We start from the raw sequence: 24,409 nt of genomic DNA, 5'->3' as shown, positions 1-24,409 counted from the left end.
CGCAAACTTTTCAACGATTTATTAATGAAGTAGTTAATGATTTAGACTTTGTTTTTACATATATTGATGATCTCTTAGTGGCAAGCGAAAATGAGGAACAACATTTCAAAGATCTTCGCGTACTATTTCAGCGCCTAGCGGAGTACGGCTTAAATATAAAACCAAGTAAATGTACTTTTGGCGTAACAAATGTTAACTTTTTAGGACATAATATTTCTGAAACGGGAATTAGACCCTCAGAAGAAAAAGTTTTAGCCATTCGAAATTTTGATCGTCCAAAATCTATTAAGCAGGCACAAAAATTTATTGGTATGGTTAATTATTACCATCGATATATACCAAAATTAGCAGAGTTTACGACAGTTATCTATGATTTAATTAATAGAACAAATAAGAAGCGAGACAAAATTTTAATTTGGGACGATACATCTAATAAAGCTTTCGAATGCATTAAAGAAAAGTTTGCATCTGCGATATTGTTAAATCATTTAAACAAAGATGCAAAACTTTCTTTAAATGTAGATGCATCCAATACGGCAATAGGTGGTGTCATACATCAAACGTTTAATAATAAGTCAGAACCACTTGCATTCTTTTCAAAGAAATTGTCTCCATCCGAAATTAAATATAGTGCATTTGATAGGGAACTATTAGCTATTTATTTGAACATTAAACATTTTCGTTACCTTCTAGAAGGACGTGAATTTACAGTTTTCACAGATCACAAGCCTCTTGTATTTGCTTTAAATTCAAAAACAGAACGCAGTCCAAGACAGACTAGACATATGGAAATCATTGCTCAGTTTACAAATGACATTAGGTATATTAAAGGACAAGAAAATGTTGTAGCTGATACATTATCTCGTGCGTTTGAAGTAGAAGCGATTAATAATTCGGACATTAATTTAAAAATTTTACAAAGTGAACAACAACAAGACAGTGAATTAAGCAAACTTACCTCAGAGCAAACATTTTTAAATTTGAAACTAATAAAAATTCCTGTTCTTAACTTTAATATATGGTGCGAAGTGTCAGGAGAAAATCCTAGGCCTTTCATTCCAAACAATTTAAGAAAAATAATATTTGATATGTTACATGGGATTTCACATCCTGGTAGTAGAGCTACACGTCGTTTGATAGTTAAGAAATATTTTTGGCCTAAAATGAATAAAGATATTAATACTTGGTCTAAAGAATGTATAAGTTGTCAAAAATCGAAAGTACATCGTCATACAAAATCTCCAGTTATGAAAATTCCAATTCCAAAATCTAGATTTGAACACATTCACTTAGATATTGTTGGACCCTTACCTGTTTCAAAAGGATATCGTTACATATTAACTATAATTGATAGATTTACACGTTGGCCAGAGGCATTCGCACTAAGAGATATTTCTGCAGTTACGGTTGTAAATAAATTTTTTAAAGAATATATTTCACGTTTTGGAGTTCCATTAGAAATAACAACAGATCAGGGATCTCAATTTACTTCAAACTTGTTTTCAGAATTAACGAAACTTCTTGGAAGTCATCAAATAACAACTTCTCCTTATCATCCCCAAGCTAATGGAATGATAGAACGTTTTCATAGACAGCTTAAATCTTCAATAATGGCTAGGAATGGATCCAGAGATTGGTATGAAGAGTTACCAATAGTACTTATGGGTTTGCGATCGATTTTTAAAGAAGATATTTCAGCAACACCGGCTGAAATGGTTTATGGACAAAATTTAAGATTACCTGGTGAATTATTTGTTTCAACTACAGAGAATATAACTTCAACGGATGTTTTAAGTAGTTTGCGTGAACATTTTAAAAATTTTAAATCAAATTTAGAACATCATCAAAATTCTAGTGGTATTTTTGTTCCAAAAGATTTAAAAGATTGTCATTTTGTTTTTGTACGTGTAATAAACAAACATTCCTTGCAACATCCGTATGAAGGTCCTTATAGAGTTATTGAACAAGATATTAAAAACTTTAAAATTGAAATAAACAATGAAATTAAATCTATTCCTATTGATCGTTTAAAACCAGCAATGATTGATAAAATACAGATACCTAACACAAAAACAAAAAAGAAAGTTACTTTTAATTTATTTAACATTAAATCTCCGGAAGGGGGGGTATTGTAGGGTTATATTTATATTCAACTTTAAATGTACCTACTTTAAATAAATTGAATTTTTTTGTTCTTGTTAATTTTTATTTTTCAATTGTAAAATATTGTCTTTCAAAAATTTTCATTCGGTTGAAATATTTAAAAACGTTTTGTAACATACTTTTAGGAGCGGTTAAATAAAAATATTTTATAAAAATAGATAGTGCTTATTATTAAATAGTGATTTATATATTAAATACCACATGTACGAATGCAGATGAACTCGGTGTTTCAAAACTGCCTTGAGGGAATAGTTGCTTTTCCAACACAGGTGGATCAGGTACAGGATTTTATTCCGAATGTGGTACTGGAGGGGATGTCGATGGTAGTTCCGGATATATTGTTTTCCTTAAACGTTTCCCTTTCAGTGGTTTCACTACACAAAAATAGCAATCAGTGTCATGATTACTCGGTTCCCTCCAAATCCTCGGCACTGCGAACTTAATGGCTCTTTTCTCACCCTGGTACCAAACTATAATAAAACGTAAAGCATTTCATAACAATTTCAGTTATTATGCAATTATATATATGTAGATATATGTATATATATATGAAACAGTTAGTACAATAAAAAAGAGAAAACAAACTTACGCTCCAGAATGCTTCTGCAAGAGTTACATGAAACATGTGGAGCCCATTTTTTGTCCTGGTTTTTAACAGGTAGACCGGAGTAGGCTAGATAGGTATCGCAAATCCTTGTGTTTTTAGTTAAATCAAACTTTTTTTTTGTCTTCTTTTAATACATTCGCCACATATATAGCAAAACGAATTAGCCACTCGTTTACAACTTCTCGAAGTCATCATTCCTCTGTGATATGCAAAAACATAGTGTCGCCCACAACGAGTGACCCAAGAAACTACAGCTTCTTAAACAAATTTTACTTACAAAAACGCTATCAGGTAGCTGGCATGCTAGGCCTGCCAATCCGTCAGTAAAAGTTTCGATGAGTTTTTTAATATGTACTTAACGAATTTCCAAATCTACCTAAAATCATGTGTATCTGGAACCTTTTATCTCCTTTTTACTGTTTCTCAGCCACATTTTTTTGGTTTTTTTTTTTTAAGATGAGTATGTTGTGCTTTAAGTAGATCTTTTTTCGATGCATCGCTGCATCAGGTAGCTACCCGCCGCCCTCTATCGACCGAAATAGCGCGAAAGGACCTACATTAGCCTGGTGCAAAAATGCAAAATTTTCAAATCCCTATAACTTCTACAAAACCAAATATTTTTGATTCGAAATTCCATTTTTTTTATAGAATTGAACATAGAATCCGAATATATAGGGCAAAACCCATGTACAAAAAAAAATTTTTTTTGTTGACCAGTGTTATCGGCATAATTAGTTGTATGGCAAGCTTTCTCCTAATGTTAGCGGGGGTAAAGGTTGCAGACATTCTCTGGTTCCTCAGAACATTATACACCTTACTAACAACGGAGTTCACATGGTCGTTCCAAGTCAAAGTTGTATTGATAATGAAACCAAGATTGGTTACTTTAGGTACTAGTTTTAGGCTTTTGTCGGCAATGTACACAAGTGGCATATTTTGAAAATCTAATCGCTTTTTAGCTATAGGCAGCACATACGATTTATCACTATTTAGGCATAGTTCATTTTTCATCGCCCATTCAGAAATTGATGTTGCGTCCCTATTCAACCTGGACCATATATCACCTGTGTCCTCATGATTCCCGGATAGATGTAGCTGTATATCGTCAGCATAAGCATGCATGTGTACATGCTGGCATAAATAGAAAATATCGTTAATAAGAATACTGAATAGTAGCGGCCCCAAAATAGACCCTGGCGGTACCTTAGTGAGTAACGGTTTTAGACTAGACGCTTCGGAGCCCATTTTGACACGCTGGGATCTACCCGTCAGATAGCTCCGCATGAGACGCGTTGCGGAATCCTTAAAACCAAAGGCGTTGTTTAGCTTCATACAAAGCAAGTCATAATTCACCGATTCAAACGCTTTTGAAAAGTCAAGTAAGCACAGTAAAGTCAGTTGAGTTTTGTCGAAGGATCCCCTAATATCATCTAAGATTTTTAATATTGCCGTGGAAGAACTGTGCCTAGTTCTGTAGCCTGACTGATATGGGGACAAGAGGGCGAACTTTTTTATAAAGTCAAGCATTTGTTCGGACAGCAATATCTCGAAGCCCTTTGAGAGAGCAAGCAAGATGCTTATTGGCCGAAAATCACTGGGACAACATGCATACTTAATTTTGACGATGGGTCGAACCGTGGCAACTTTCCACCCATCAGGGAAGCATGAAGTTGTGATACTGTGATTCAGGATATGGGTGAGGGTTGGCAAAATGTAAGGTGCAATCAATTACACAAACTTAATTGGTATGTTGTCCTCACCAACTGCATTCGATTTTATATTGTAAATGCATCTAGCCACATCACATTCCGACAAAGTTTTAAACTCAAAGATTCGATACACAGGCTCGACAGAGGAAGTATAGGTTGGGGTAATAGTACTTATACTACGTTTCCACCAAACCCAAACTCTGTGTTTGCCAGTTTCGTAAGACTGTTAAAACATGTCTAAAAATATCGCGAAAGCTATCGAAAAACTCGTTTTAACTTCGGTATCAATAATGCGAAAGCAAAAATCAAAAGTTGCATTTCTGCCAAGAGATATTTTGCATAAAAGAGTTAGCAAACACGGAGTTTGGGTTTGGCGGAAACGTAGCATAACACAAGACGGGGAAACGCGGCAAACAAATGCATTATTTAGAAGGTCGGGGCAGAGGGAACAATCAGAAATGTCACTTACATGTACACGAAGATTTTTTAAATTACGCCACAAAACATGATTCGGCAATGATGTGTCCAACATTTTACTAAAATATTTACACTTCTCTCGCTTTATAATAGCAGTGGTCTCGTTGCGGACAAGCTTGATGATCATTGCTCGAATTGATCTGTTGAACCAAGGGCAAGATGGTTTACCCTGATAGGCACGTACCGGAACATGAGCCGTATAAAGATATCCCAGGATACCGTTCAAAAATCTTAATTTTTCATGTACCGCATTTGTGTGCGAAGTGCAGTTTCATATTCAGTTGTTTTTCTTTTTGCGATATTAAATTGAACTGGAATGCTTCCATCGTGGTATTTTTTTTCGGCAAACAACATTCGTCAAAAGCTTTGATGACACTATCCATTGTACGAATGATTTGATTTGTAGGTGGCGTGTTTCCTTCACCACCGCCATTTTCATTTTCTGCCTGTTCAGGAACGCTGCCGAACAAGCTATCGCAGCTCCCATTATTGGGGAATAATGTTGTTATGGTTACGCATTTACAAGGGAAGCAGTAAGGAAGGCGGTCGGCATGATGTAGTGGTGCACAGTGGCTAGTCATTGTCGGCTGGGGCGGGTCCTTGCCAACCTTACTGTTCCTGCGCCATAAACAGAAAAAAATCCTATCATGCCTATCAAAACTAGCAGCTGTCAGATTCAAAAACCCTGACAGAAGCGCAGAGACCGACTCAAAACGCTTATAATTCAAATTAAAACGACATCCGGTCGAACCGGATGCCACGGACAAATCGTTAAACCTTCAAAATTTAAAATTCAAAATTCAAAAAAAGAAACTCAAAAAAAAAATCTAACGCAAAAGAAGACAAAGCTAACCGAACCGGAAATGACCGGTTACTAACTGATAAAATTTTAAAATCAAAAAAAAAAACGCTGAAAATAAAATTTAAAAAAAGCTGAAAAGGGAAAATAAACAAAAAGGAAAAGGGCCGAATATACATAGGGGGCGCCGCGGTTGGTGTTGCGACGCCCGGTGCTTATACCCACCCTCAAAATCCATGGCCACCGACGCACCTAAATTTCGGTGGCCCCTTACCTGTATGCCCTAAGTGCCTTCTAAACAAATAAGGAAGTCAGCATTCCCATTTTAAATACAATTTATTTATAATTCATTTCTATGAAGACTTAGGCAATATACATATATACTAAGTCTAACTAACTTTGTAAAAAAAATTATTTTTTTATTTTCTTTTTTTTTTCTTTATTCTCGTCTTCTAAATAGGAATTTATTTCAACAGCAGTAAATAGGTTTTACTTATCTTTTATCAATTAAATCGAGCGAGCTTTCATTCGCTTTGTGAGTGTGCTAACGTTTTCTTTAAATAAGCGTATATGCGGATATATTTGGACATACAATATTTCATACGAATACGTATATATTAACTCACTTATTTATCAAAACCAAATACAAGATTTATAAAACATTTTAGAACGAAATTTCCTAATAAACTTCCAATTGGCAGGGCCTTATAAACCTGTTTAAAAAATTTTTTTTTTTTTTATATTAATAAGGTGGTTAGTATACATTTCCTTTTTCCCCTTTCTTTTTTGTCACAACTTCCGAGACATAAGTTATTAGTAAATAAATTGACATGAATATTAAGTACTGCCGACTCGCATCGTGAGCACGTTCAATTATTTCGAAATTTTACGAAATCAAAAAAAAGAAATGTTATATTTAGTACATTTAGTGACGGAACGGAGTTGAATTCATTGGATCGTTACGTCATATGAAAATTAGGAATCAAATCTAAATCTGATTAAATTGTCATTAATTGATTAAACATTAATGTTCTGTAATAAAGAGCGCTGATACCTTAATACGCGTGTCATATATACGGGCACATATTTATTGCCTCATTAATTCTATGTTACTATATCCTAATTATGGTTGTTTCTCCATATAGTTCAACTGGGGGCTGTGTTGGTCTCGTATTGTTTAAAATTCATTTTCTAATCTTAACCGCAAAATTGCATAATTGTTATACATTCAAATTGAGTTAGCATTGCGCATTTGTATTAAAGTGCTACGTAATGCAACATACTATTCAAATATACGTACGTCGTTTCACTTAGGACCCTAAAGCTCGTTTTTCTGTTTTCTGTTCTCAGTTAGACATATCCCATTTGATTACAGAAAAAAAATAATTTTATCTATCACTACTAGGTAGGAAAACGCAAAAGAAATGCATCTAAATAATTGAATCAACTGGAGCTGAGCTCCAGTAGAGCTAGACCGTAGTGCCCTAAATGAATCAACGCGCGCCTCTGTGCGTAAAATTCACAGGTAATTACCAATTTTATATACAGGTAAACATATTCCTACCAAAGAAAACCAACTATTTAATTACAAAAATTCTTCTTTAAAGTTTAGGTACAATTCATACAATTTTTGGTTGTCTAATCCTAACTTCTCTTTTCGGGTTATTTTAAATTAAAAGAAGTACATGTAGTTATGTCAAATTGAAATGGTTAAGCAACTAACTACTTTAGTACGACTCACCCGGTAGACTGGTACTTACTTGGCCGCCAGAGTACGTACCATGGGCCTCTGCCGACGTGGTTACAGGTGACGTTGTTGTTGCTGGTTAAGTTGTCGCGGTTGGTTAACGTTTATTTGATGAGTTCCCGTATTTGTTGCTCCTACGCCACTTGCTCCTATTGGTGGTGTATTGTGGTTACCCTTGTTACTGTTAAATTGACGGTGGTTGCTATTACGCTGCTGTGCACGACGCATTATTGGCAACTGCGTTTGGCTGCGAGTAATTCTATTGCTGCAGCCACTAAGGTGATGCATCCATTGCTCTAGTGATGCCGCACATCATTCGATGTACCCTATTCCAAAATTTTTTTACGTTTATTTGCAGCTAGATTTGCGCAACCTTGTGCTGCTGCGGTTTGTTGTATCTAATGAAATTGTTCCTTTTCCGGAACCCGTGGTTATCCTGTCTTTTCGCTGACGCACTAATTCCTTCTGTATTTTTCTTCAAGTATTCGAACGCGATTTAACTAGTTTGGGTTCTAAGGCTTCCTGTGTATATATAATTCAACGCCAAGCTCAGTGGCATGCCAAACCTTCGCCTCTTGCAAAAAAAATAATTTAGCAATAAGCAAGCAATGAAGCGGTCTATAAAAAGCCAATCTCCAAACGATTTCTAAGTACGAGACAATTTCATTTCCTCTGGTAGCACGCAGTTTCACAAAGAAAGGATTCTAAAACTTTATTTCTATTATCGACGTGTGCCACGCCATTTACAATTTCCAATGCCACAATTCCTCGTGAATTCGTGATTTCCGATTGAGCATTGCTAGCTTTGGTGTAGATACATCCAAATCATTTATTATATATTCATATTCGGGAAATACGTAATTTCAGCATATTAGCCAACTAAAGTTTTCTTTTTTCTACCCCTTCTCGGCCGGAAACTCGTGCTAAAAAAACCAGAATCTTTCTTTTTTCCTAGTGATGGCTGGTCTCCCTTTTCCTTGTTTTCGATATTTTTCTATCGCCACTTTCGCCACATCGCTAGGTGTGTTCGCGTGAACACGCTCCCAAGTGGGTCGTAGCCGTAGACCGTAGCAGCAGACCGTAACAATGTGTTAAATATTTGCACTTCGCGCTGGCCAATCAACCACAGAAATGTAGCTATTTTACTTTGCTCAGATTCAGACATTTTGTTGTTTGCTGTTAAGTATATCATGAATGCTTGCTTCCATTTTGGCCACTCTCTAGCTAAATCGGAGCAATCCAACGGTTGTGGTAAACGCAAATTTAAAGTGGATGCCATTCTTTCACTTCTGACACTAGGGGGACTCATGTAACCGTATAAATTCCTTATAAAGTGTGTAAACGTATAAATTTATCTAGTGCGTAAACGAGCTGTCAAATTTTGTATGAAAAATCATTTACACAATTTGTATAAATTTACGCGCATATTTCATTGTGTAAACGCGGTAAACTCAAAGGAATGCAACCTTGCAGACATTACAGCAGGCATTTTCATCAGAAATCTCCAACATCAGCAAGTAAAGGCGTTTTAGTTTTTATTTTTCACTTAATCTTGTCATTTTTTAATTTGTACAACAATCAAAAAAATTTTGTTTGGCAATAATACAGCTGATAAACAATCAAGTTTATCAAGAGTATTACTAGGTGCGTTCATATAACCGCGTGTGTAAATGGATATAATTTTACACCTTATAAGTTTATATGCTTTCATGAGTCCCCCTACTATTTTTTAAGTCCACGTGTGTGTTATAATTAGTTTTATAAACGACAACTTTATTTCAACAACCTTCTTACATAAGCGTGCTTGTGGTAATGAATAACATTGTACATTTAATACTTCAACATATAGTTGGCTTAGGGCTAAGTTACATTTGGTATTTGAACATAGCTATAAATTACATGATAATCATATTTACTCCTGTAGGCGACCTTGTAACTGATGTCCAGAGAGTGCTTAGATTATGGAGGTAACACTTCTCTGCTCTCCTAAATGGAGGCAGCAATTCACAGCGCAGAGATGAAGAACCCGATCCCGCAATCGATGATGATGGAATATATGTCCCCCGGCCCGATTATGACGAAGTTAGAATAGCAATAACCAGAATGAAAAACAACAAGGCCGTGGGCGCTGATGGATTTCCTGCGGAGCTATTCAAGTTCGGCGGCGAGGAGTTGGTAAGGCGCATGCAGCAGCTGCTTAGCAAAATATGGGCGGACGAAAACATGCCCGACGGTTGGAATCTAAGTGTTCTTTGCCCAGTCCACAAGAAGGGGGATACTGCAAAATGCACCAACTATCGTGGAATCAGCCTTCTTAATATCGCATATAAGGTCCTTTCAAGTGTATTGTGCGAAAGATTGAAGCCCACCGTGAACCGGCTGATTGGACCTTATCAGTGCGGCTTCAGACCTGGTAAATCTACCATCCACCAGATTTTCACAATGCGCCAAATCTTGGAAAAAACCCGTGAAAAGAGAATCGACACACATCACCTCTTCGTCGACTTTAAAGCCGCCTTCGACAGCACGAAAAGGAGCTGCCTATATGCCGCTATGTCTGAATTTGGTTTCCCCGCAAAACTTATACGGCTGTGCAAAATGACGTTGAGCAACACCATCAGCTCAGTCAGAATTGGGAAGGACCTCTCCGAGCCGTTCGAAACTAAACGAGGTTTCAGAGAGGGTGACCCCCTATCGTGCGATTTCTTTAATTTGATGCTGGAGAAAATTATACTAGCTGCAGAACTTAACCGCACTGGAACAATATACTATAAAATCGTGCAATTACTGGCATATGCTGATGACATTGATATCATCGGCCTAAACACCCGCGCTGTTAGTTCTGCTTACTCCAAACTGGAAAAAGAAGCGGTAAAGATGGGTTTGATGGTGAATGAGGACAAACCGAAGTACCTGCTGTCATCGAGCAAAGAGTCAGCGCATATGCGCCTTGACAACCACGCTACTGTTGGCAGCCATAATTTCGAAATAGTAAAAGACTTCGTTTATTTGGGAACCAGCATCAACACTAGCAACAACATCAGCACTGAAATCTAGCGAAGAATAAATCTTGCCAATAAATGCTACTTTGGACTAGGTAGGCAATTGAAAAGTAAAGTCCTCTCTCGGCGAACGAAAATCATACTCTACAAGTCACTTATTGTACCCGTCCTGCTATATGGGGCAGAAGCATGGACCATGACAACAGCAGATGAAGCGGATTTGGGAGTGTTCGAGAGAAAAGATTTATGGACCTCTACGCGTTGGCGATGGCGAGTACCGAAGAAGATTTAATGATGAGCTGTACGAGCTATACGCAGACATCAACATAGTCCAGCGAATTAAAACGCAGCGGCTGCGCTGGCTAGGCCATGTTATGCGAATGAAAGATGATGCTCCGGCTAAGAAAGTGTTTCTATCGGAACCCGCCTATGGAAGCAGAGGTAGAGGGCGGCCCCCACTCCGTTGGAAGGACCAGGTGGAAAACGATTTACACTCCCTTGGTGTGACCAATTGGCGCCGGTTGGCGGAGCGAAGGAGCGACTGGCGCGCCTTGTTGGACGGCCATAACCGTTTAGACGGTTAAGCGCCAATTAAGTAAGTAAGTAATCATATTTACTACACCTCTGACCTATTAACTACTTCCCATATATTGTCAGCTAATTTTGTTTACTCATTTATGTTATCTAAACTAGAGCTAGCTAATATTGCCTTCAGATTATTAGGCAATTTCTTCTTCCATAATTTTCTTAAAATGTTTTGACTAAAATTAGAGCCAGCAAGTAGCAGAAACGACGAAATTCAGATGCCTTACGATCACCCGTTTCAGAATCTGACAAAGTTTTGTATTTTCGCTTAAAGAATGTCTTTCAATTAAGACTTTCTTTAATTGTTCAAATTTATTATGTTGTGGGAGATTCTGGATGTAATCCAAAATTGTAATTATAACTCCTTGAGGTAGTGCTGTAATTGCGTGTTCATATTTTGTAGTGTGTTGAGTAATGTTCTTTGTGTTAAATTGTGTTTCTACGTGTATAAACCAAGCTTCTGGACAATTTGTCCAAAAAGGTGGAAGCTTGACGGAGGTAGCACAAATTTCAGTATCATTTTGATTTGCATAAGGATTTACACATTCTTCTTGAGAAGAATAATTCTCAATCAATCAATAAGCGAATCTTTTAAATTATGTGTGCGTGTAGAAGTGTGTGTACTGTGTTATGGAGAACGAAACATAATTATTCAAAATAAACAAAATATGTTCATATGCATATACATACATATATAATTCAATTCGAAATAATAAATCGCTCAAAATTCAATTCAACAAAACTGCAATTGTCGTCTCTTCTGGCTTTAAAACTGTGCAATGGCTTTTGATGGTTTTTCTGCTCAATCAGCGAAGTCAAATGTGACAGCTATATTTCTTTTAGTTTTCGAGGCGGAAATGACATCAAATTTTGCTCCTTATTCTCACTCTGTTGGCCTGATAGAAATAATGGTGACGCTTAGGCAGCTGCACAACTGAATGATGCTTTTCGGCAGTTTTTGTTGAACGCGACTAATTTGCGCTTGCGAGTTCGAATGTCGAAAACTACAACCACTTTGTGAATGTGGCGCTTGTTGTTGTGGTGTTATTATTGCACCGATTGTACCACAGAAGTACCTACGCCGATGATTATTTCGATTGCAGCTGGTTGATGTAATGTGTATTTTGTGCGTGAGATGCCGTTACAATTTCAATTAACGTACAAAAATAGGGGTTTAAAGGGCGCACTCAGAAATATCGACTGAAAGGTTAAAAGGAGCGTGGCCGCTCTTTAATACAAATACTTTTATGCAAACAGTTGTGTGGGAGCTCGAAGTGAACACTTAAAACATGAAAAACTAGTACACAATTTTGCACAATGAAGTTGGCTTCGTCTATTGATATTAAAGCGTTGAATGTCAGAAATTATGTTAATATATTCAATTAGCCGTTGATCTTCAACTTGCGAAATGTAAGATCTTTGGTAAGAAAACACACACACACACAAATCATAAATGCAAACTTCAAAACGAAATACGGTAGTTTTGGTATTGACCTTGAAAAATTCAGAGTATCTGAACATCACTTGATAGGATAAAAGTAAAAACTCTTTCACTGTACTAGTATAACTGGTATATTGGAAATATGTTGGGTAGACGTTGATTGAGGATGTCTTGAATATATTGACGGTGTGGCTAGTTGTTCCGTAGATGAATTATTGCAAGAGATTTCAAATGCTTCGTCCCGACAGCTTTCGATTCAAAAATGAATACATGCACATACATAGGTACATATATAAATTCTAGTTTAATTTCGTCTGTATCAGGTATAAATTGAAATCACTATGATAGTGGACCAGGCAGGATCGCCAAATTGTAGGGATATATTTTTAATGATTTATATTTTTTAAATTTTAATTCTTAAGTATTTTTATTTTGATATATAATGATATCACATTACAACGGAATCAAAAATTTTCTTTTTAATGAAATAATTCAAAAAATTACTTAAATTTATATTTTCTAATTTTAACAAAGTTGAAACAAGTAAAGTATAATTATAAACCCCACAACATCCTTTGTATGAAAATGCTCCCCAGACCATAATGTTTCGGCCACCATGTTTTATGATATATTTAGGATTTTATGCTGCGTTTGGCGGTCTTCTTACATGATGAATACCTCGGTCTGAGTTAAACAAATTTATTTTTGTCTCGTCAGACCAAAGAATATTACGCCACTTTTCTTCAGACAAAAACACATGTTCCTCCGCAAAGTTTAGTTTTGTTGCACGTTCTTTTTGACAACATAAACACTTTACTGGTGATAATGGAGAATCATTATCAAAGTTTGATTTGAAGAATTCCCCAAAGAGATTAGCATATTTTTTTTTGTTTGCGTGAGGGCTGAAAATGCCTAATGCGCCATAATTGCATAAGTCTCAGCAGCCGTGTGTCCGTAGACTAAAAAAACCACCCCAGTTTTGGAACAGTCGCCCACCCCTGTACCACTTTCGCATTACTTCAGGGTGGCGTTCCATATTTCTCATTTTTTAAGAGCCTATTGTGGTTCCTTCGTCCAGCTTCCCGCTATTTGCTCTGAGTGCCGATTTGATCGCCACTGCTTCGCCTGCGTATTTCTCTGCGCTCCTTCTCAGCATCCATCCAGTCCAGCATTGCTTCCTGTTGCACATTTGTGATACTAAAGTGCTCTTGGTAGGTTCCTCCCCAAAAACGCTATGAACATGTAGTGTTCTGCGTTTTCTAACTCCGTGGTACACCTTGGGCAAAAATTATCTACCCCTATACTCCACTTCCATAAATACTCTTTGAAACCGCCATGTCCACTCAGTATCTGCGTGAGATGGTAGATCAGTTCGCCCTGCTTCCGCTCATTCCATTGAGTTACGTCCCAACCTAACGTGAAGAATAGCTAGGTATGCTGCTAATATATCTTTTTTATAGGTCCGTTTAGATCCGTACAACACTCGTGCTGCGTATAATATTATCGAGCTGGTTACCGTGGACAATACATGACGGGTAGCTACGCTCAGACCACCAATGTTAGGCATTATTCGTATAAGTGCTCCATTAACTTTGGTAATTTTTTCTCCCACTGCACTTTGAAAGTTAACTTAGAGTCAACGTGCACTCCTAAGTATTTTAGAGAATCCTTTGAGGTGATTTGGTGATCCGCAACAGTTAAGACTCACTCGTTCGCCGACCGTATGGAGCTTACTAATACCACTTCTGTCTTTTGGCTAGCCAACTCCAGTCCCGTATTGGTTATCCATTTCTTTATTCTTCCTACAGCAGTTCCAGTTTCTTGGCCACTACTACCACTGCAATATCATCCGCATATCCCACAATTTGCGTTTTTTCTGGTAGATCAATTTTTAGCACCCCGTCATACATTGCATTTCCTGTGGGACGCCTCCAGTGATGTACCCTTTTGCTCCTTCATCCGTGTCAAAAAGAAGTACTCCGTCTTTAAAATAGCTACCTATTATTCTGCGTAAGTAAGCTGGTGTGCCGAACCTTTGTAGCGCTGTCATTATCTGCATCCAGTTCGCAGTGTTAAAAGCATTCTTGATGTCCAACGTAATCAGTGCACAGAACTTCCTTTTAATTTGGCCTCCGGAGATAGCTTCGCTAGCTATATTGACGACTGTTTGTATTGCATCTACGGTGGATCTTGATTTGCGAAATCTATATTGATTACTCGAAAAGCCGCCTGGGCTTTCTAGAGTCATCTGTAGGCGCTCGCTAATTATACGCTCGAAAATCTTTCCTAGGGAATCCAGAATACAAAGTGGCCTATATGAGGACGGTTACTCCGGCTGTTTACCACGTTTCAGAAATAGGACAAGTCTTTGTCATTTCCACGGGCGAGGGAACACGCCTTCTTGCATACAGGCATTAAAAAGATCAGTAAATAATGTAGCCCTAGTTGTGATCGCGTGGCGGCCACCGTGGTGTGATGGTAGCGTGCTCCGCCTATCACACCGTATGCCCTGGGTTCAACTCCCGGGCAAAGCAACATCAAAATTTTAGAAATAAGATTTTTCAATTAGAAGAAAATTTTTCTAAGCGGGGTCGCCCCTCGGCAGTGTCTGGCAAGCGCTCCGATTGTATTTCTGCCATGAAAAGCTCTCAGTGAAAACTCATCTGCCTTGCAGATGCCGTTCGGAGTCGGCATAAAACATGTAGGTCCCGTCCGGCCAATTTGTAGGGAAAAATCAAGAGGAGCACGACGCAAATTGGAAGAGAAGCTCGGCCTTAGATCTCTTCGGAGGTTATCGCGCCTTACATTTTTTATTTTTAGTTGTGATCGCGGCTTTAAGGGCTATGTTTGGTACTCCATCGGGTCCTGGGGATTTGTTATCGGTACCTTGGCACTTTCGCTTGCACTCAATTTATGTTCTAAATTCTTTACCTCTAGAGCTGACTCGATGTACAGCACTTTTATTACGGAGGCCAAGTGCTTGATTTCCGCTTGTATATTATTACGCCCTATGAAGAACTGCAGCAAGTCCTCAATCGCCTTGCCTAGCTTGGCCATCTTTTTTTCTCGTTTTTGCTGATTTAACGCAGCTGACGCCTGCTTAATTAGCTCACCTAATGTTGGTTTGCCTGTTTGAGCCTTGCTGCCAGAGCTCTTTTTGCTTAGTTTCGGTGTAGCAGCCGGCGACGACGCTCCTTGCTTGCTTTCGGCCTCCGCTCCTTTGGGTTTCGTTAACATTTGCGACGTATTCTTAAGGCCCCCAGCCGATGGGCCACTCCCTTCTGGAGAGCGAGGTAGCTTCCTTCCTACGAATGGATTGAACGCCATTTCTTTCTCCCATGTTTGGTTTTTTATTTTATTATTGTTGTTGTTCATCATCTATTTAATTGGGTCCCCACTTGAGCCGCTATCTTGGTACGAGTGTGCAGTTACCTATATAGATCCCGTGGTTGTGTATGCGACGGCAGGGAAGCCACGTGAAGGTTGACGCAGTCCCCCAGGAAGACTGCTTTCAGAGCCAGATCTGACATCACCAATTTAATGATGATGGACTTTGAAGGTACCCCAAGGCCTGCCAAGGTTTTAACGGGACGGAGGCGAATGGGACATTAACCGGAAAGTCCTTTCGACGGTGTGTCAAGCCGTTAACAAACATATCCAAATATTTCGATTCCAGTATACCTTAATTAAGACCTTACTGTGCTCAGTCTTAATGTGACAATCACGTTAAATTTACTTCACTTACTTCAGGACGGCATCTACTCGCCCTGTCACTGGAGGTTCTCAGGGTGCTTTAGGCCTTTTAAGCCAAACCCTCCCCACCAGCCGCTCTTTGTCGAGGGCTGCTTATTTGATGTTCGCATCTAACCTGATTAATAGGCCGGTCACTGTCCGCCAGCAGTGACCCCTTGGCCTGAGCTCAGCCTTTCTTTTTATCTCTCTTTCTTTTCTATTCAAGTGTCTTAATTTAAAAAAAGTACTCCCAACAAAAACCTGTTTTTTTTACTTATTCGGCTACGCCCACACTTTCCGACATTTTTAAAAGATTTTTTAAACAATTATCACTCATGTTTAAGGAGTCGCCGTTGTATCTTAAAATACGTTATTAAGTTTTACTAGGACATTCATGAAATCGGGTTAATATTTTTAAAAGTTGAAAAGGACACCTTCTCGCAACAAGTTTACATAAGTAAAGTTCGATTCCGTTCCCGTGTCTGTTCTTCCACCAGCGCCGGCCAGTTTCAGCTTAGATATGAGGTAGCCACCGAAATTTTCTAAACCGTCGTATTCAATATCATTTAAGTTTTGCATACAATCTTCGAATTCCTCCATTCCTTGTTCCTCGGTAATCTAATTTTTATATAAACTATATTTTAAATAAATAAAAAGAATTCAACAAAATTTTACAAAGGGAAATGTTTTTTAGAGCTACCTATGGACTTAATGCACAGCTGTCCAACTACAAAAAGTTGCATTTAGTCGGTAAGAGGCTTTGGCGTTAAGTTTAAGTTTTACCGCTATTCACATCTTTGAGCATCTCCTCAAAAATATGTTGAGTTGAAAAAGCTTAGTCGTTTTCGAAGTTAGTTAAAACTTCATCATCTGCCTTCTTGACATTAGCCCGACTACTCATTACTTCCTCATTGCGACCTAGAGACATACATGCAAAAGCAGGTTTATGCGTCAAACCAATGGTTGACAATTTAAAAAAACCCGGAGCATTTTTTTATAAATTTATTAGCGTTGCTACAAAGCCCATGTTGAGCAGCTCTAACGAGAGCGCTGGTTGTAGTGTGTGAAAACAACTTTGTGGGATAGAGTACTTTTTTTCGTTCTAAAAATGTAACGGTTTAAGAACGTAATACATATTTATAAGTATACAAAGGGGCGAAATCTCCGTACGGTCGTTTTTCAAATAGCAAACGATTTTCGTATTACGAATCAGGACGACTACCCACTTTTACGGTATCTTTTGCCATCTAGTTTATTAGTATCATCTTATACTTCGTGAAATTCCCAGAAGGCGTTGCTTCCATACATTAAGGATCCTAACACAATCTTTTTATATGAATGCTAGCTTACCTGCTATGTAAATTCGTTTTTAGCCTGTGAAGCGGGTTCAATAGAATTTGTGTGTTAATATCCCCCATCTTGCTTTCTCCATTATTTTTCTCTCCTACCTATTTTACCTCTACCGAGCTCCATAAATCTCGCTTAATTACATACAAAAATCAAATTGTCATTATCATATGTACGCAGAGTTTTCTCCCAGAATGTATGCACAACATTTGTTCACAAAGGACCTAAACAACAAATATAAAATTATACAGGATAAGCGGAAAACATATTATTTGCTATATGCAGATATGGTTTTTAAAGTTGGCATACCTCTTATTGGTTCTAACACTTTAAAATCTGTTGGTTAGGATCTCTATGAATTCAGCTAACATATGTACCTGCTCTTTTCACATTGAGCATTTCAATAGATACACTTTTAGTTATGGTAAGATTCGAGTTGGCGGTCACCGTGGTGTGATGGTAGCGTGCTCCGCCTACCACACCTTATGCCCTGGGTTCACACCCCGGGCAAAGCAACATCAAAATTTTAGAAATAAGGTTTTTCAATTAGAAGAAAATTTTTCTAAGCGGGGTCGCCCCTCGGCAGTGTTTGGCAAGCGCTCCGGGTGTATTTCGGCCATGAAAAACTTCAAGTGAAAACTCATCTACCTTGCAGATGCCGTTCGGCGTCGGCATAAAACATGTAGGTCCTGTCCGGCCAATTTGTAGGGAAAATCAAGAGGAGCACGACGCAAATTGGAAGAGAAGCTCGGCCTTAGATCTCTTCGGAGGCTATCGCGCCTCACATTTATTTTTTAAGATCCGAGTCGCACAATGTTATCCATTCCTGGATGATATATTTGCTTAAAAATGTATCTTCATATTGTAAGCCACCATCAGCAAAATGGTTCCGCAAAAGCTTTATTAAGTGAGGGGGTCCGAAAAAATGTAAACTTTATTTTTCGTTAGAGGGATGAACAAAATTAACACCGGTCTTCACTAACTTTCATTTCTTACCAACAAGTCTGGTTTTTCGGACCAATATCGCTGACAACCGCAACCACTGTGAACCCGATTTCGTATAATTTCTTTATTATCTCTTTCGTAAGAGCCGGTGCCAATTTTGTGTCAAAATCATAAAAAATAGGTTGCTTCCACTTGCGTCATAACCCTTTTGCCATTGCAGCCTGGACTTAATTTTTCGGAGGTATAGTCCTTCCTGTTTTCCGTCGAAGAACCACTCTCCACGGCCTTTCATTTCATCGAATGATAACACGCATAGTTTGTCTCCTTAGTCCGAGTCCAGTGCGTGCATATGCGCCAATGTTTCCACTTGAATACCGTGTTCAACGTTGAATTTAGAGGCCCACCGTCTCAGTGTGGAGGGAGAAGGAAAGGGGTAGCATTTCTTACGTAGTAGCTTCTAGCATTTTGGCCCTGCAGCATACATATATGCATATTACGGACGATACGTCTGTAACGTCGTATAGTGGCGTTAGGGGAGCTTCACAATTTGCAAATTCATAACTGCATTAACCTCGTTTACTCTTTGCAACTATTTTTCTAATGCATGTGCTTTCAACATTTAATGGTCTATTTGTAGTAAAGTTAAATATTTCAGGCAGTGAATAAAAACACGACACGTTTAATGGTAGTACAAACCGGAAGAGAGAGTATACAAATTTCATTTTATTTGACAGAATATATATGGTAGTATACATAGCAGAGTTGTATTTAATAGTATGAGGTATCGTTCTATGTTACACCTCAACACTATTCAATAGATAAACCTTGTTACTAAATTTTATTTAATCGTACTCAGTATGTATACTAACTCGAATTGTTTAGCAACTGATACGGTATATTCATTCGTAATTTTGGAGACACAGGTTGCTTTGAACTACAAGGTTCATCGTCATACAGAAATCTCTCACCAAGCTCCAACGCTTGGCGTGTGTCTGGGGTAATATAGAATAGTAGTATTATTAATATAATATTGCCTATAATCCCCATTATTTTCTGCTTCATCAGTGCTTTCTAGCTGTAATTTTGGACTGTAAAGGATAATTATTGTTTACCTTAACACATAGAAAGTAGAAATTAATTACTTTAAAGGTACTGCGCTTTTACAAAGCATCATTTTTTTGTGGCAAAAAATGAAGTCGTCTTTTGAAAAATGAACGGAACATACAAATGCATATTTGGGTAGTTTCTTTTCCACTACAGCGCAAGATTCTATCTATTTGCGTCTTATGTTGGGAATTTTTGGGAAGGCAAAAAACTTGATGTTTGTCCCTTTGCAAAAATAGGACATGTTGAGTCATCCACTATATTGGCAGCTCATTTTTTTGCCATATACATAATAACCGATTTCAAAACTTTTGGAAAAAATTTTTCGCTAATTTCATAAACATTTTATTTGTTTGGCTTTTAAAAAAAGTGAAAAATGTCAAACCAACATTTCTTTTTGCGTTTTCTTTGGTTTGGCATTTCCACAAAGTTTATGAGAGTGATTTAAAAATATTTTCTTAAAAATCAAAAAATCATTACCTATAGCCACTAAAAGGAGAGAATGGTTTTATCGTCTAATAATTTTATCATGGTTAAAAAAATTTATGCAACAATATCAAGTTCACAAACAATATTGTAACGAATTTGCTTGCAAATCCTCTTATTTGCAACCCTCTGCTAAGTTCGAATCACTAAACTGTTGAATAAATAACTCCAATATTTAATATTTGCAACGAATAGCTTGCTTAATAACCAAACTGATTGATAGCTCAAATGAAACTCTCCCTTCGCCTCTACTGTCGCGCCTTTTATACTTTTTGATTTCTCATTGCATACTTCCAGGCTTTTCCATTCCAGAACTTACTAGTTAGTTTCAGCTACAAAATCGCCAGCCACAACTACGTTTATAACTTCTCATTTGAGTAATACTTGTACAAATTATTGCCCTCTCTTGTGACAACTCAGATAAGATATATGCATGTGTTTGTGCATTGGTTCTCCGCTGCTCGTATACGTACATATGTGTAGACGCAATTATTGATTCGTTTATGTAGATACATAATGATTGAATTATTGATGTGAATTCACGTCACTGCTTAGCATCGGCCTGGAGATGGCAGTACCCCTTAGTGTTGCTAATATTCGTAACATTCTTTTTACTCTGTAAAAATCACCAAATCTACACTTTAGGGTGTCAACGCAGTGAATAGTGTATGAAGGACACAAAATCTTAACAAGTTTTTTGAAACATTGACTTTTTATGACGTCAAATAGCCTTTTGCCTTTGCATATAAGTTAAGAATATATGGGAAAATAACTACCTCCCGTGCACCTTCTCTTTTGCACGACTTTCTTCAAAATATAATTATTACATGTTGTAACGAATTTAGGGAAATTCCGCTTATTTCAAACCTTCTGCTAACGTTCGAATCGCTAAACTGTTGAATAAATCACTCCAATATTCAGTATTGCAAACTGGTCTTTATTCAGATTACTTTAGTACTTCACAATTATACCTCACAACCAATAGTGTGCTTAAATCAAAACTGTTTACTGATTACTCAGCTTGCGCTGCTTTTATACTCTCCGTTGCTTCGTTCGCATATTTCTCCTAAGTTCTAGTAATTTCTCGCACAATTGTAGCTCATTCGTGGTTAGTTACCAACTATACACATGTATATCTGTAGTCCACGCCTCTCCCATAGCCATATGCGTGTGTACTTCGGCTGACGACTACATATTGTAATGAATTTACTGCAAATCCTCTTATTTGCAATCCTCTGCTAAGTTCGAATCACAAAACTGTTGAATAAATAACTCCAATATTGAATAATGGAAAAATGGCCTTTATTAAAGTACTTCACAATAACACTTATACTTTGCTACTCGCTGGCTTAATAACCAAACTGATTGATAACTCAAATGAAACTCTACTATTGGCCGCCAGATCGCCTGCTTAATCAAACTGATTGATAGCTCAACTCAAACTGAATTACTTCTTACTCGCCTGCCCCGCTTTTATAGTTTACGCTGCATACTTCTAGGCTCTTCGATTTCCAGAACTTACTAGTTATTTTCGGCTACAAAATCGCCAGCCACAACAACGTGCACAAATTATCTCTTGTGACAACTCAGATAAGATATATGCATGTGTTTGTGCATTGCCGCTCCGCTGCTCGTATACGTACATATGTGTAGACGCAATTATTTATTCGTTTATGTAGATACATAATGACTGAATTATTGATGTGAATGTTTGTAGTTTACAGTCTCTCGCGCATACATAGGCGTATAAGTAAATGCATCTGTGTGTGACATCTTTCGGCTGCCTTATATATGTGTATACATGATTTGATTATTGACGTAAATACTGCTTATCGTGGCCTTGGCATCGCCTTAGTGATGGTATAACTTAGTGATGTTAATATCCGTGACAATATCTATGTGTGTATTATATCTCTCGTCGTCTTCTACATAAGAGTGGCTGCTGTATTGTTGTTGTGCATTTATTTAGTAGTAGCTTAGTGATGCTAATATTCGTCACAATATTTTAAAAACTCTAATACATTTCATTTGAAACAAATTGTGAAATTTAAACTTTTTTCGTTTCGGTTTAAACGTTTGAACAGCTTGTATCGAGTACAATAACTACTTTCCAAGTAGTGAATAACTCCCGGTATAGAATTGCCATTGTCAGAATGACCAAAGTAGCAAGATTAAACTTAGCAAAATAAACTTATACTGCATTCGTTTACCTCGAAAACCTGCTCGCTTCAAACCGTTTGGCCACTTTGAATATTTTTTAAAGTTAGAAGGTGCAAAATAATCAGGATTCCCAAAATACGTTACAGCATGTATTTTGTTGTGGCATTCCGGATGGTACATAATAAGAATTTACTATGTAATGATGCAATATCGTGAACTGCCCTTATGTTATCTTTATGGAATCTTGGATTTCCACTTGCAAATAAATAAATATACTAAGAATGTAGTAATTTATTTACTCATACTTATATACGGATATCTCCATTAACGAGTCAAGTAATTATTTTCTACAAATTTTATCAAAATCTAACATCGGATTAAATTGTTAAAACTGCAATATATAAAATTCAATAATTAATAAAAAGAATTACTTGCAACTAATTTCCTAAAACGCTAAAAAGATAATAATTTTATAAGATCTCTTTTCTTTTAGTTCTATTTGGTAAAATTTTGGTCAATGTTCATATAATGAAATAAATAAAATAAAAATTTAATACAACATCAGGTGCATATAAAACGAATTAAGGAAACACCAAATAGCCTAAGAATACATTTAGAGTAAACTCTAAAAATGAATTTCTTGGTGCAGCGTTTCTCATTTTAAGATCATCACATGCCCACTTTAGTCTATTATCCGATTGTATTTCAAAAATAATTCCTACAAAGTATAACAAAAAGTAAATGTAAGAACTAACCAAATTTTAATTTTCAAAACCTACATAAAAGTCTTTAGTCGCTTACAACAATTACACTTAAAAAAAAATTATTGTTATTGTTAATTTTTTTTAGATATAAGTTTGTATTAGGAATAAGAAGAAAATTAGACTTGTATGTGAAAAGATCTTTCTTATTTGTGCCTCAGGCTTATTTGCAAAACAAAAGTAAATAAAACATCTACGAAAAAATTTAATCAAATAAAAGTACTATTCTTGTGTTCACATACATTGTTGTTCCGTTATGCAAATTATGTATACAAAGCTACAATTAAAAAAAAACATTTACACAACTGAAAACGTTGGTATTTTAAAGTAACAAAAAAATAAAATAAACAATTAAAACAAAAATTGTACACCCAATTTAAAAATTCAGTAATTTCCAAAACGAAAATACCGGCCGCTTTCACAAAGAAAATTAATGTAAAGTAAACATTATTTTAGAGCTTACGATTTCTCGAACAAGTTCGAGAAGAGATTCCTCGCGAGTCTCGCCTTCCCGCGAGATTCTCGAATCTCGAATTACTCGTAAGGCTCGCGAGCTCCTCGATATTCAACTTAATCAATTCATTGGCTGTTTTATATAGAGCTTACGATTTCTTCTGGAGCACAAGCCAAAATGTCCGCAAAACCACGAGTAAAAAACCCCGAAATGTATAGAATATTGCCAGTGCAGCGACTGAATTGAAAGTCGAGAAGATCGCGAGTAATTTGAGATTCGATAATCTCGTGAGCTTTATGAGTAATTCGAGATTCGAAAATCTCGCGAGAAGCCGTGTTCTTGGTGTCTCGTCGAAAATTAAAATATTGCGAACAAAATTATATGTATAATAAATATGTTTTGAGTTAAATGTCATTGAAGCAATATAATCAACAAAAAAGTCAAAAGTAAAAAAAAAAACCAAGTTTAAAAATACTGTCCATACAGCGATTATTTAAGAATGTCGAGAAGCTCGCGAGATTTGCGAGTACTTCGAGACACGAGCATCTCGCGAGAAGTCGAGTTCTCGATTTCTCGGGTCTCGAAAATCTCGCTTGTGTTCGAGAAGAAATCGCAAGCTATACATTATTTTCTTTGAATTTTTTAGCGAATTGACTCTGTTTAAATTTTTTCTTTTCTATAGTTAGACTAAACTAGATGCCGATTTTGTTTCCACACAAAACCAAACAAACGTTTATTTCTCGTTTTCGGGAATATACATATTTCAGTTACATTTGCGATTTTGTAAGGCACGCACATAAACGACTTTTTTTTGCCTTAACCAGAATACCTTCCCAAACTTCATAAAAGCATGATGGAGAAACCTTCCAACAGGAAGGTGGGTTCTGGAT

General features: G+C 37.0%; 1 protein-coding gene and 1 pseudogene across 1 annotated transcript in view; one reads left to right on the top strand and one right to left on the bottom strand.

Annotated features, from left to right (window-relative positions):
* The window catches only part of LOC137236605 (uncharacterized), a 93,834-nt gene extending 86,503 nt beyond the window's left edge, over positions 1-7,331 (top strand). The window contains exon 6 of the mRNA XM_067759396.1: positions 7,161-7,331. The gene's annotated coding sequence lies outside the window, so the exon portion shown is untranslated. The remainder of the gene's footprint in view (positions 1-7,160) is intronic.
* The window catches only part of LOC137237443 (glycerol kinase 3-like), a 277,790-nt pseudogene that overhangs the window by 106,184 nt on the left and 147,197 nt on the right, over positions 1-24,409 (bottom strand).

Source organism: Eurosta solidaginis, chromosome 1 (assembly GCF_040869045.1).
Source record: "Eurosta solidaginis isolate ZX-2024a chromosome 1, ASM4086904v1, whole genome shotgun sequence".
Lineage (NCBI taxonomy): Eukaryota > Metazoa > Arthropoda > Insecta > Diptera > Tephritidae > Eurosta > Eurosta solidaginis.
Note: the sequence above shows the minus strand (reverse complement) of the source record. Positions and strands in the feature narration are given on the sequence as shown.